Below are 15,293 nucleotides of genomic sequence, written 5' to 3'. Positions count from 1 at the left end.
ATGTGCATGCGTTCAGGCCACTCGTGATGTAGAATGGTATCTGCAAGTATTTGCAGACCTACAGATGCAAGTAACACTACCAGTAAAAGTTTACCTTGATTCCCAGAGCGGACTTGCTATCCTGTGTTCAGAGACCAATACGCAGCGCACTAGAGTCTTAAGGTTACGTTTACAGTTTGTAAAGAAACTAATTGCTGACGAAATGATTGTATTTGAATATGTTCCAGGTGACAATCAAATTGCGGACATTTTTACTAAAGCACTTCCAAAGGTTACACACGAAAAACATGTACAAAGTATGCTTTATGTTTTTGTTCCACAATGATGAACCGCAGGGGAAATGTTGAATGGTTTCTTTAAATGTAAAGGTTCATCATTGTTCCACCCGATGTGTATGTCTTTAAGGGGCCAGAGCAAGGGCCAGAGCAAGATAACGAGACCCAGCTTTGCAGCTGTGAAGCACAGCAGGTGCTGCTGAGTTGTATTTGATTAAGGTGTGTCAGCATTTGGGTGTAGTATATAAGGAGCAGCACCTAGCTCTCCCTTTACCCTGGGGGATGGGTTGGTGGTTGGGTCTGGTTTGGTTGTTAATGTATTTAGTGTAAAAGGAGTTTTTGTTTTTCTTATTAAAACTTGTTTAAGTTATTTTTGAGTCCTTTCTTTTTAATGCATGGTCTCCCCAGCAAGCTCTCTGCAGCGCTACCATACTGCAAATAGCCAACAAGATAAAGCTAATGCTATAGCAGTGACAGGTTTTGAAAAGAGACTAGTATAAAGCAGTATCATACCACCCTACTTGCACGACACAGGCCATTTTATAAGACATGTTAAATGGGTCTCTAGTGTGTACCTACAATGCAGCCATGAGGCACTTCAGAAGTCTTTGGTTCAGTCTGGGGTTTATTGGACAGATCCCACCCTGCCTTCAACAAGTCTGGAATCTTTCCAAAGGATCCCACTTCAGTTCAAGATTCACCTGAATCCACTGCAAGGTCCTAATACTAATACTAAAATGTTTTTCTTGGAGTTTTTATATCCATATAATATACTTAGTATATGCTGATATACTTAGCATATAACTAACAATAGAGTTTGAAATTAGGCTTGTGACTTCATTTTTTTAAATATAAAAAATATATAATATATAATAAATATAAAAATAGTGCTTAAACATATGGGTGTGATTCAGCTAAGTTACTTAGAGAAGACTCCTTGAAATAAGCATGGCTAAGTTAGGTCAAGTAATGTCAGTGGTTCTACTCTTGGTTGAAAAGCATCCAGTCCAACTGATTTCATATTCACAATGTCCTGACATTTTTTTCTCCATTTCACTATATGAAAGTTATATGTCCCAACTGTATCTACTAGGCGCCCACTATCTGACACTGGGTGTACATTTGGCCATACAACTATTAGGTTGTTTTTTTTTTAAATGGCCTTGCCTGACTTGCTTCCAGAGTGTACCATTCTGAGGCTTCAGGCTTCTGGAAGAGAGTATATGGTTAAATAAGACTTAAAGAAGTAAAGCAAGCTGACAGAGCCTTTTGGGATTCCTCATGGTCCTGCAATGAGTAATAACACCACATGTTAATTGAATTCCCTGCTGTGTGGATTGAACAAGTCCCTTTCCCCTGCTATCAGGGACAGCCTGGTTGATTTATATCAGTTGTATAAGACTAGGCCGAGAATAAGAACCTGTTATTCAAAGGGCCATTTTGCAGTAGTAGTGGAACTAAGTCACCACAAGCAGCTGATTTTTGGTGCGATGCTCCTTTTATTCATTCATCATCAGTGTACATGACACGAGGAAGATCCCTGTCCCAAGGAGCTGCCCAACTTGTCGATTTCTCTTATTGCCTCCTAGAAAACCTCAACATGTGAGCTGATCCAGGAGATGGTGATCTTAAAGAGAACTGGAAATGGATTGGGACCCTCAGAAGTTGGGTGATCATGTGATAAAAATGCATCTAGACAGGAAAGGACTGCTGCTGACATTCATAAACGCTATGGAGGTTTGTAATAAAAATAAGGATGTAAGATTGCACATTATCCTGGAAATTTAAGTCTATCCACAATAAACATTCTGCTTCATATGGGCAGAGACGGAAATGTATGAATTATTCATATTAGTTATGAATGCATGTAACACCCTAGCCATCAATATGAATTATGTTGCATGATAATTCAGCCATTTTGGGGTGTGGGTGTGGGTGTGAAGTGACACACAAGCTTGCAAAGGCCCCAGGCCATTTCTATTGCACTTTTATTGACACCAGTCACAGTTTGTTTGACCACTCAGTTGTGCTTTCAGGAAAAATATGGACACAGTCCAGTAATGATTTTTAAAAATGATTTTGTGTATTTATAATATTATTATTTAGAAATACAGTGGTACCTCGCAAGACGAATGCCTCGCAAGACAAAAAACCCGCAAGACGAAAGGGTTTTTTGTTTTTTGAGCTGCTTCGCAAGACGATTTTCCCTATGGGCTTGCTTCGCAAGACGGAAACGTCTTGCAAGTTTGTTTCCTTTTTCTTAACACCGTTAATACAGTTGCGACTTGACTTCGAGGAGCAACTCATAGCACGCGGTGTGGTAGCCTTTTTTGAGGTTTTTGAAGACTTTGGTGATTTTTGAAGCTTTTCCTAAACTTTTCCGATACCGTGCTTCGCAAGACGAAAAAAATTGCAAGACGACAAAACTCGCGGAACGAATTAATTTCGTCTTGCGAGGCACCACTGTATTGCTTCTGAACCCAGAAATGGTATAGCTAGACACCATGGCTGCAAAAAGCCAACTGGTGTCCAACTTTATGCCCCAGTGGCTATGGCGCCAGGTGTCAATCTGAGAAGTGGTTTTAAAACCTTCATGAACATTTATCCTAATATACACTTTTTTGGATGCAATTTTGCCCAATACATTTTTGCAAGCATTTCCCCAAACAGAATGCATTTTTGTATGTTGTTTTCACTAACATATGCATCTTCATGCAGACTTTCCCCTAATATATGCATTTTTGTACACAGTTCTGGGTTGGAGAAATGCATAGTGCAACATTTGGAGAAGTGGGAATACAGAAGGACAGCTGCATTTTGGTCTATGTATTGTTGTGGGACGTGCAAATTAGGTAGGTTTTTATTCAAATGAATTTCACCCCATCTCTACTTATGCTCAAGCCAATTTAAATCTGGCCAGGTGGCAATTCTAGGTACATCTGGATATCTATTTTTTTAAAAAAAGAAAGGCAGGGTGAGTAGCTTAACATTTTGTCTTACCTGTATTTTTTTTAGAAACAAATTCTCTTCTATTAAAAATAGTAGAACTAATTTAGTAGCATGTTCAAATAGGGATAATAAAAAAAAATTCTGTAAGGAAGAGAAAATCTTTTGGGGCCCAATTACTGTTAATTTGTAATCCTGGAGGTCAAGTGCCTGATTAAATATTAACATAGGAGAAAGGTCACTGTCTTTTGCGCTTCTCTCTGCCCTGTTTCAGTATTCCATCAGATACAAAGAGCTCTTTCAGTGTGCATTTCACGAGAGAAGAATTGTTTTGCTTGAGCCTAATCAAGGCCTGCCTTATGGTTTTCATCTTCAAAAATGAAAACCAATCACATGCGGTGTCATATCCATGGACGTTTTCATGGACTGGCTGGATGCAGGCACTGGTGGGACAGCAGGGGGACCAAGAGGCAGAGATGAGGCAGGCTGGTGAAGAAGCGAGCGAGTCTCCCCCTCCTGTTGAGACTAGCTCCTCTCCCCCTGGTCTCCCAGAATCAGAAGAGGTATGAAGAGGGCAGAGCAAAGACAGACAAAGCGTTGGAGTCTCGGATTGCTTGGGAAGGACCTGAGGTAGGAGGAGACTTAGGGTACTGTGGGAAGGTGGGGACCTTCAGTTCTTGCAAATGCCTCATTGGGGCTAGACCTACTGGGAAGAGTTGCCACACTCACTAGACCTGGTCTCCTGAGCTCTTTTGATTCTTTGAATAAAGATAGTTAACTTCACTGGCACCATGTGAGTTATTGCTGACCTGCTCCTGACACCTGCCCTGACGGACGTCAATGCATCTAGTGGGTTGGTTCCTTTAAATGTTTGGATCATCAACCAGCAGGTGATACTGAGAAGCTTCCAACTCCCAGTTCAGTTTCATAAGCTTCTTTTTGGGAATCAGATTCCCATCAGCTGCCTTTGGCATTCTTGACAGCAGTTGACCAACGCTGGCCGTAGGATGGCTACATCTGACTTCAAGCTCAGATTTTGGGGGACAGGCCATAGCTCAGCTGCAGAGCACATCTCAGGTGCAAGTCCTGGCATTTCAAGCTAAAAGAAAAGGGGCAGACTGCTTCTTCTACCACCGCCACTCATTATTGATGGTGTTATTAGTCTAGGGAAGGAAGCAGACATTTCCAGTCCTGAGGCAGCTTGGGAAGTGATTTTTTTTTATCAGAACCATGACAGGGGAAAGAGAGTTAAATCCTGCTCCCTGTGTCCCAGAGCCCCAATTTCTCTCTTTCGCCCTGCCCCAACAGCTGTTGCTTAAAGAACAAAAATCAGGCTTGTTCAATGCTGACATGTGTTTAGCATCACATCTAGTTCGGTCTTAATTTATTTAAACGAGCTGCATAAATCCCAACATGTTTCAGGCAAATAGCTCTCGATTAGCAAATAGAAGAGCAGATAGAGGCTACCTTTGTAAAAAGAAGAAGAAGAAGAAGAAGAAGAAGAAGAAGAAGAAGAAGAAGAAGGAGGAGGAGGAGGAGGAGGAGAAGGTGGTCTTAACAATTAAGCATTTCCCCCCTTGAAATAAACGCACACAATGAACACTGAGCAACACTTCAATGGCACATGAATAGGAATGCATTACCGTGGTATGAAGTGAATGATACTTACACCTGAGTAAGGGTGTGTAAATATAAGCTTGCAGCCCAAAACATGCAAATGAACATAGCAATAATTCTGCAGAGAAAACAAAATGTAAAAATATGTACAGGGATCAGAATATATTTCCTCAAAACATAAGGAAAAACAGAAAACAAATCTCCTATGGTACAAAATGTAACTTAGGAACTTAGGCAACAAACATATACAGAATCAAACCATGAAGGCTCTGTGAACAACAACAACAAAACATTTAACCCTCAAATAAGCAAGGACTGGAACAGCTTTCCGAACTCCTCACCGATCAATAAAAAAACAGGATTCCTGGCATAGTTTCATATCAAAAGGCTTGTCTAACTGGGAATGCTTGTATAACTTAGGCCCCAAATCTCTGAAAGACTGCCTCCTTCCCAACAGACCCTGTCAGGTTTTAAGATCAGCAGGGCAGACCCTCTTGGTAGCTCCACTGCCCTCAGAAGCTAGGAATGTTGGGGGGTCGGGGAGAGGGAAATTTCTGTGGCAGCCCCCAAGTTGTGGAATCCCCTCTCCGCAGAGGCGTGTCTGGCACCTTCATAATACAGCTCTTGAAATCTGTTGGAGATGCACTTCATTGCTTTGGCTTGGACGCCTGAGATGTGCTTTTGGGACCCACCCTATTCCTGTGATTTGATTATTTTTCATGTTGAATTTAAGATTGTTGCAACTCTCCCTGTTACCTCCTGGCGAAGGGTGGGTAATAAATTTAACAACAGCAGCAGCAAAGAGCATAATCATAGTTATATCCTCCATGTGAAGAGGTGGCAGGGCTACATGCTAAGTGCCTTATGGGCTGAGAAAGTTCCAAAGTACGTAGGAAACTGTGCTCCTAATGCAGCATTTTACACAAGCTTCTTGGCAGAGAGCTGTATTGGGTATTAAAACCTGTGGTCCTCCCAGACCCAAATCAAGGAGTGGTGTGCGAAAGGCATGTGCCCAGGGCAGTGGGGGGGGGCATCAAAACAGCATAATGTGTGAGAAAGAGAGCATAAAACCTTTATTGTTACATTTTATGGACATTTTTCCTTCTCAGGTCCATTGGCTAATTAAAAGAGGAATTAAAAAATCAACTTGTTTTTAAGGTCTGATCTTATCAGCATTACAGTGGTACCATAGCTGTCAACGTTTCCCTTTTTTAAAGGGAAATTCCCTTATTCTGAATAGGACTCCTCACAAGAAAAGGGAAAAGTTGACAGCTATGCAGCAGCGGGAGGCCCCATTAGCTAAAGTGGTACCTCAGGTTAAGTACAGTTTCAGATTAAGAACGGACCTCCAGAACAAATTAAGTTCTTAACCCAGGTACCACTGTATTATAATTTTTTTAAAATGTAAACTGCTTAAAAGTTGTGATGATTAAGCTGTGTACGAATCCAGATAGACAGGTAGATAGGTAAGCAGATGAATATTGCTCAATAGCCTAGTCGTAAAACAAGCCAAAACAAGAAGAAGAAAAAGGCGGAGCAGTGCCCATGTAGGTACAACCGGAAAGGTATGGTTTATTTCTATTTATTTTCTCGCATTAATTTTCTCCCTTTCTTCTGTCATGGAATCCAAAGGGTGGTTCCCCAGTCGGCCCCCAACCAGGCACTGAACAGACCCAGACACCTATTTAGCTTCAGCAAGCCAGGGAAAGGCTTTTTACTTCTTTATTTTATTAAATTTATATATCGCCCTTCTTCACCAAGAAATCCCAGGGTGATTTGGTAATATTGCTTTGCTAATATGGCGCCCTGAGTGAAGACAAAAGTCGCACCCTCCTTCCAGTATTTCTCATTTTCACAATAATTCATTTTGATACAGTTGCTTTTAAATATTTTCACTAGGTACCTGCATAAATATAGGTATTATTATTATTATTATTATTATTACTATTTTGTGCCCTCTCAGCCCAGCACCCTGTACAGAGAAACCACCCTCATCACGTTAAATCCAGCACAGGTAAAATGGTAGTCTGAGTTGTCTTCATACTATACCTTGGTACCCTATTAGATAGGGACTGTTGGTTATGTATCAATCCGTTTATCATTCAACTGATGTCTTACAACAACATTAGCATAGCTCAACGGTAGTATAAAGTAGAATCAAACCCTGATGATTCCATTTGTTTAAAAAGTTCAGTCAGAACGCATAGCGAAAAACCTTTTCTGGAGTGCCACCGCCAGTCAGGTGAGTAGACAACTCTGCCTTTAACTAGAAATGAGACAAAGCACGAGGACAATACGGATATGTTGGGTGCAAATGCTAATCGCACATGTAAACAAGCTCAATGGGACACCTATAGTAAGTTTTGACTCTCTGGTCAGGAAGTCCTCGTCCTTTAACTGCCTCCTCATCCACTTCACCACCAGGTGGCAGTGTAGTAATTACAATCTGCTCTCTTGATTTGTATTCTTGCATCACCATAAAAAAGAGCTCTTTCCCAGACATACTGGGTAGGGCTTATATGCCTGCAGTCCTCTAGGAGGCTGTCCACCAATGATTCATCTGAACTGAATTCTGCTAAATCTGGTCTGTGCATAAATGTTTTGCTTTCTCATTTTTAAAATGAACTGTGAATACATATTTAACATTTAATGATAGGGCTTACCCGAGAAATGCCAGAGAGGCAAAATAGCCTGCATTTTGTGGGAAATGTATTAAGAAACTGAGGTATCTAGAAACAGCTTTTGGGAAAGTAGTCCAGTGTTCAGAGTCCAGGCAGAGGGGCCTAAACAGCCTGACACATATTGGGCCCCCATTAGTTTTATATGCATAGATGCTGAAGAAAAGAAACTACGGAAGAATGTTGATTCATGCTTTCCAAAGCCTTAGCTTGCAGGATGCTGTTTTGATTTATTGTATGTAACAGATTTCATTAATTTTTTATTATATTAAACAAAATATTATACGCTGCATTTCAAGACAAAATCTTCCTGAGACGGCTTACATCAAACCACAATATCCATGAAACCACAATGTAAAGGAACTACTGCAATATTAAAACAGCTGCAGTTAAAACAATCTAGGACACCACATATCATTTAGTTTCAAATTTTTGTAATGGTATAAGTTGCTTTATTATTAAGTCTCACACAAGAACCCTATTCATTTTCTCCCTATAGATACTAATTCACTGGAGAATGTGAGAATTCAGTGGAGAATGTGCACAGACACCAGGAGTTCTGCACATTCACACAGAGGCAAGGAGAATGTGCAGAACAGGAAACCACAAATAAGGCAGTTTGAACGTTGGATAGTCAGCACATATAGTCTCCAAGCGGTTCTGGAAAATGTGCACTATGGAAAAATCGCTGTCAGGCAGTATAGACATTGTCTGTTTGTCAGTGTCCTGATTCTCAGCCTACTTACCGTTTTGCTTGTGAAAAGCCCTGCCACAATGGGGGAAAATTGTACCTTTGTTGTTACCATTGCAGCAGATTAACACAGCTTCTCTTCTATGGAAACTGCATATAATTTAACAATTTGTGCATTGGACCGTCAAGGAGGAAACAGTGATGAAAAAACAATGGAAACTCATCCCAGATTTGTCTCATAAAAAAAAAAAGCTTGCATCACTATGGGTTGAAAGCCAACATTAGTCCTACTCAGAGTAGACCTATTAGAAGCAGTGGGCAAGTCCACTGCATTCAGTGAATCTACTCTGCATATAACGAATCGGGGCTCTCAGGCAATGCATTTACCATGTTCTTACCCAAACTGCAGGGAACTGCTGAGCTATCACTCTGAAGAGGACACAAAATGCACTGATAAGTTTATTCATCATTAGGAAAAATGCATTGGGTTCGTAAATACTGAATACAAATTGCAAAAGTAATACAAATGTTAAAGAACATGGCCTTTCATTAGATCAAATGTCAGTTCTGCTTGATTTCTTTGGTTAATAGACAGAGAACTGGTAGCGAATCAATTAATAACAAGTAAAATAGAAATTACAAATTTTTGGGGATCTACAAATGAGTGGCTGGTTGTGGTGTGTGCCTGTGCATATGTACAGTTGCACACCGCTTTGACAGTTTATCAATTTTCTCACCTATATAAATAAATGTGTGGGAAATAACCAAATCCAAGAAACTTTACAAATTTGGTTCAAATTAAGATGATAATACATTGATGTTGTTATAGTGGTCTAAATGGTTAATTACTGGAAGAGTCGTTTTGGAGAAGAAGCAAAGTACAAATATAGTCCTTCCTCTGAATTATATAACGATAAGGTAGAACTGAAATATTTAATTTTCTCTTTCTATATAATACAAGAAATACAAGAAATACAAGCAAACTATTAGAAGAGGGAGTTTACAATAATTTAACATAGACAATCTGCTGAGGATCTACACTATATCCTCATTCTGTCAATCATTGTTATAGCTTGTGTTGATGTATTTATAGGCACTTCTGTGTAATAAGTGGTAAGTATTGACCATACAACCTCTGGGTAATTGCCTCCTACATAGTTCGATGTAATGTAAAAGCTCCCATGTTTGAGCTTCATTATGCTTCCTGTGGAAAGACTGGATGTGCGATGACATTTCCCCCCAACTGTATCACATCTGGGTGTTAACACAGTGGCAGACCTCCGCGGAACGACACTAGCCAAATAACCCACCGTGCTGGGCTGCATTAGATTTTTGTGCATGTCAACTGTTTGCATTGTGATGAGCCAAAACATTACGAGGAACACTGCTGTTCCGAAAATGACATTTTCGAAACCGTTTTTCATTTTATAACTCCCACAAGCTTAAGTGGTTGCCACCTGCAAACCCAGCTTGGTGACTCAATGCTGCTGCTCTTTTAAGCCAAAGAATTTGCAGCGAGTTTTAATGGGGAAAATTAATTGCAGAGTAAAGGGCTTAATGGCTTTAGGAAATGAGCAGCATATGTCCACATCCAATAAGAGGGATCCAGACATGCAATTGTTTGCTGCTTAGGGTAAGATTTTGTGCAAGCCCTACAATGGCAGTTAGGCCAAACCCCCTAAGCCCCACTGAATACAATATACATGCTTAGAATTGCATGCTTTAACCTCCCCACCAGAAGAAAAGCTTCTATTGGACACTAGGGAGGAAAGTATGAACTGAAGGGTGAAAGAAGAGAACGAAAAGCACAGACTATGCACACTTTGAGAGCAAGTCTCACAGAGAGTTACTTCTGAGTCAACATACAAAGGACAAAGGCTGCAGAGAGTTTTCTCTGCTAGAGTTGTGCGGTCTTATTCTGCTGCTGCTGTTTTTACTTTGCATGGATCTTAATAGCCTCCAGCACCCCTTTTTTTTACGCTGATAGGTGATTACTAGGTTTGTTTGATAATCATGATTTTACAGAGGTTGGAGTGGGAATGGCTTGAATGTATAGGGGTAATAGAGTAGGGGGGGTGAGGACTGTCAGACGTGCTTATCTCTCTTAGGATATTCTAAGTCTGGGGTCAAAAGTGAGATGAAGGATGAGTTAGCAGTGCCAACGCCTGGACTGGTTGTAAGTAACAGGGCAGGCTGAGAGTAGTCGGTCAGTTCTGCACTTGCCTCATGGGCCAGCTGCCACTGAGTACAAGTCCACTCTGCTCAACTTCCTGTTTTCAAAGAAGGCAACCTACAATACCCCAAAGAGGGGGAAAGAAAAGCATTGCATACAATGGTCTGGAGGAGGCTGGGATCCAGCAGAGGCTCCTACTGGAGTATGGGGGCAGGCGAGGGGGATGTGTCCCATTTTGCCACTTGAGGGGAAATGGGCAGTGCTGCTTTGCCCTGCAACTGCCACCACTGCCACCACCACCTCCCTGCTCCTGCCACTGCCATGCAAGTGAGCTCTCCCCCCAATTCACGTGACATCTTGTGCACTCCACAAGCTTTTGCTTGAAATGAACACAATCTTGACTCCAAATGGTGCTTTTCCATTGATGGCAGGGCTGGCAGGGCACCCCTGGGTGATGCTTAAGCGGCCTGAAGCAGACGCCTCATTCTATCTAATAGCTTGGCATAATCTGGAGGTAGGCTGCTGCTGGCCCTTCCACTCTCAAGCTGTTTCAGAGGGTTCGCCAGCTCTCTGGAACATACTTTCCAGGGGCAAAGAGGGGTGGGGAAGGGGGAGGCCAGATCCACTAGTGTCCTATAAGCAAAACTCCACTCACAGGATGCTCCCTCCAGTGAAAACTTAGGACCTAAGCCACAAGAACTATGTTATGATATCCTTTCATAAACGCATCAAACAGGGAGAGGCTTCAAACATTATTTAATGTGCCTGTACAACTGGGAGAGAGGGAGAATGGACAGGGTTGCATTTTTCTTCCTTTCTGGCATAGATCCCTGGGAAAGGACTGCAGCTCATTGGTAGGGCCACTGCTCTGCATCCAAAAGGTCCCAGGTTCAATTCTCAGCATTGCCAAGTAGTAGTAGGGAAGACCCCTGCTTAAAATCCTGGAGAGCTGGTGCTGGTTAGAAAATAATTCTGAGCTAGATGCGGGACTATAGAGCGCCCCGCTATCCCATCTCAGACCATGCTTTTTAAAACTCTGTTCATACATAGGTAGGTAGTGCAATAATTTTAATAGCTCTTTTTTTTTTTGCCTCGTTTCATTTAAGTTCCAAGTGTCACCTTTTCCACTTTGTGAAGTGATTACAAAACTGATATGCCTAACCTGAGATGCTAATACTGTGAAAACGCCTGGAGTAAATAGCTGGTATGTAAATCCCCTCGGCAAGTAAGCTCTTTGCAGTTCACTGTAATGCTAAAATTTGTATTTCAGCTACAGGGAAGGCAATTACATGCAAATAGTCCAGAGTGTAAGGGGGGGGGGACCTCTCTTAAGCTACTGAAGTGGAGCTATACAAGGGGGTGGGGAATCATATGGAGCAACTGCATAAGGTAAAGATTTGAAACTGCAATGACGGTTTCTTTCATTTGGCCCTCGTTCATTATGTCAAAACAAATCAATTTGCCTTGAAAGATATAATGTCTGCCTGTCTCTGCACAGATGAATGCCCTAGTTATAACAATGTATGGATATTTGGATTATGAACTTCTGTTCACCAGGGTGATAATAAACATACATTCTGCCTTCCCTGCCTCTAGAGCTGGAGGCAGATATTCACCTTGTCCTAGTTAGAACAGTCATTGATACAAGGTACCAGCAGTCATATTAATAAAAGTTGCTGCATATTTTCCCTTAACCTCCTTTGTAAAATGTAGCTTAAGCACCAGAAAACATCCTTCAGCAATGAAAGGAGGTTCTGAATGTGCCCCATCACACATCAGTCTGCCGCTTTAGATACCTGAACATCTAAAAAAATAGGTGAATTGCTTAATTCATTTTTAGCATGTTGCAGTTATCACTTTTTTCTTCTTCTAACAGAGACACTCTACACACTTGAGTAGCAGATGAGCAGGTAGAAGTTAAAGAGGTACTGTTTTCTGCAGCACAGCAGAATTGCCATGTTGGGGAAAAGCCTCACCAGTTGCACTTGCCACAGAACTGTTGAAGGTGCAGAGCCCCTGTCAGTGAAAAAGATGGCGGGCAACCTTTGGTACAATCCTGTTTCATAGAATCATAGAGCTGTACAATTGGAAGGGACCCCAAGGGTCATCTAGTCCATGTTATTTCTATCCTGTCCTTCATCAAGCGACTCCAAGATGAACAACAGAATAAAAGCTTTTTAACATATCCCATAACTAGGGATGGGGGAGGGGCAATGAAACTGAGTTCACATTTGAAGACAAACCTATCTAATATACAGTTTACTGAACAATATGCAAACCAAAATGTAGCTGTCCCTCAAAATTTTCACCAAATTTTGCAAAGTCCTGTTACTAGGTAAAGTGTGCATAAAATGCATTGATTAATAAAAAGAACATCTAAAATTACACCATATTAGGGAAAACCTGCATATAAAAATATGTAGATTAGGAGGAATCTGCACTGATGAATGAGATTTCTGAAGGGTTATTGCAATGGAATATGGCTGAAGCTTGCAAGATAAAATCTCATTTCTTAGTATGTTATTTCTTACAAAACAAATTAAGCAAATAATGAGGATTGTATCCAATGCTTAAAAAGTAGAGACATCACCTTGCCAACAAAGGTCCGTAAAGTAAAAGCTATGGTTTTCCCAGTAGTGATGTATGGAAGTGAGAGCTGGACCATAAAGAAGGCTGATCGCCGAAGAATTGATGCTTTTGAATTATGGTGCTAGAGGAGACTCTTGAGAGTCCCATGGACTGCAAGAAGATCAAACGTATCCATTCTTAAGGAAATCAGCCCAGAGTGCTCACTGGAAGGGCAGATGGTGAAGCTGAGGCTCCAATACTTTGGCCACCTCATGAGAAGAGAAGACTCCCTGGAAAAGACCCTGATGTTGGGAAAGATGGAGGGCACAAGGAGAAGGGGATGGCAGAGGACGAGATGGTTGGATAGTGTCTTCGAAGCTACAAACATGAGTCTGACCAAACTGCGGGAGGCAGTGGAAGACAGAAGTGCCTGGCGTGCTCTGGTCCATGGGGTCACGAAGAGTCAGACACGACCAAACGACTAAACAACAACAATCCAATGCTGCAATGTTCCATTGGTGCAACGGGGGTTCCATTTCCTCCCCACCCCCCAAAAAATCTTTTCTGGTTCTGATTTTGAGGGTGTGCTGGGGGCTGAATGGGACAGGAGAGGAAGAGGAAGAGGTTCCATTATGTGCACTGAAGTCTGTTGCATTAGCTGAGTTTACATGTTTCACTTGGGGTGATCTCTGATTAGAACCATATCCCTGAATGGCTTCATCAAGGCTACGGCTCCTCAGAGCATTTAATGGGTTAATTTCATTTCAATTCCATTAATTATTTCTTTCCCCAGTCTAACTACTGTGGTTGGAGCACGACACAAAATGAGCATTCAGATGACGCACACGTATCTCCATGGAGAGACCCTGGTCCTCCCCAAAACTGATGATGAACATAAATCCCTATGTTGCCATGACAATCATACTGCTAAAGTCAAATATTAGACATACCTGGAGTGCTAATATGATGTTCCTCGATCATATTAGCTCACCAAAAATATATTTAATAACTCCAAATCTGCCGCCTGAGGCAGCTTCTTCATTCTACCACATGGCAGGGCCAGACCTGTTGTGATGCACATAGAAAAAAACTATGCCACACAGCAAAATGGTGTTACTTCTTGGAGTCAGCCATAATGTGAATCAGTCCTGCTCTTTTAGTACATGTGCTTATTATTAAGCATGTTTATTGTCCCAATCACATTTGCTTGTACGGTCATGATTTTGAACAGGCCTAATTGTGCAAGTCAAGTGCTGCTCAGAATGAGAAACAAATGAGTTCTAATTAATGGCTGAGGTCTCAGTTGCACTTAGAGTGCTGTCATTTGTACATTTCCTCAGCCGATTCATTAAGAAAACACAAAATGCACAGAAATCATGAATAGATCAAGGTGGTTGTGGCTGTGCTGATCACAGAGAACCAGAACAAGTTACAGGGTTGGCTTTGTTGTTGTTGTTGTTGTTGTTGTTAGATTTACAGATTGTTCAAAATAGTTGCCATTTCCCATTCTCTCAACTGAGGTAGACAAAGGAAAGATACCGTACGATGGTATGTCCCTTTGTTTATTTTCCTGGAAAATGTCTATGCTACCGTTCAGTGGAGTGCATCAGAACAACCCAACAGTAAATAAAACAAGAAGAATTCAAGACACAAATGGCAGGGTGATAAAATCCAACATAAAAAATAACAGTCAGGAACAGCTCACAGGCTGGAATTCTTGCAAACCAAAAATTTATGTCTGGCTGGTATCGGAATAATATCAAAGTTAGCACCAGATGAACGTTCCAGAAAAGGAGGTTCCCAAAATGGGAAAGCCCTCTATTGAGTCACTGCCTGCCTGATTTCAGATAATTGTGGTGGTGGATAAATGCACAGAGGACCACATTACAACTATATATTCCAAGGCAATTCCATATTTAGTGGTCTTGAAGTATGGGACAACATCTTTTTGGGATGATAATGAAGAAGAAGAAGAACAGGGATAAAGAAGATGTAGTAGAAATAACTAGGAATGGGAGAGAAAAAGTTGCTTAAGTTCACATTTTATTATCTATTTAACCTAATTTACACTTCCCAAAACAATACACAAACCAAAGCACAGCTATCTTTTCAACTTCTCCAAATTCTGCAATGTACTTCTCCAACCAAAAAAGTGTACAAGGATATATATGGAAGAGGAAAGTGTGCAAAATTGGGGGGGTATGTATTCTGTTTTTTTATATTGTAATTTTATCATGCATTTTATTAGAAAATTTGTTTGAAAATAAATCTACATATTAGCAAAATTGCATACAAAAATGTGCATGTGTGGATAAATGTGCATTATAATACTGATAAATTTTCAT

The 15,293-nt window shown here is 41.1% G+C and overlaps 1 long non-coding RNA gene across 1 annotated transcript in view; it reads right to left on the bottom strand.

The window, feature by feature from the left end:
* Positions 1 to 7,233, bottom strand: part of LOC128411719 (uncharacterized) — a 36,226-nt gene extending 28,993 nt beyond the window's left edge. Inside the window, exons 1-2 of the long non-coding RNA XR_008329895.1 lie at positions 6,888 to 7,233; positions 4,891 to 4,956 (exon numbers count right to left, since the gene is read on the bottom strand). This is a non-coding gene — a long non-coding RNA (uncharacterized LOC128411719). The remainder of the gene's footprint in view (positions 1 to 4,890; positions 4,957 to 6,887) is intronic.
* Positions 7,234 to 15,293: the final 8,060 nt, after the last annotated feature.

Source organism: Podarcis raffonei, chromosome 4 (genome assembly GCF_027172205.1).
Source record: "Podarcis raffonei isolate rPodRaf1 chromosome 4, rPodRaf1.pri, whole genome shotgun sequence".
In the NCBI taxonomy this organism is placed as follows: domain Eukaryota; kingdom Metazoa; phylum Chordata; class Lepidosauria; order Squamata; family Lacertidae; genus Podarcis; species Podarcis raffonei.
This window is presented reverse-complemented; position numbering and strand designations above follow the sequence as displayed.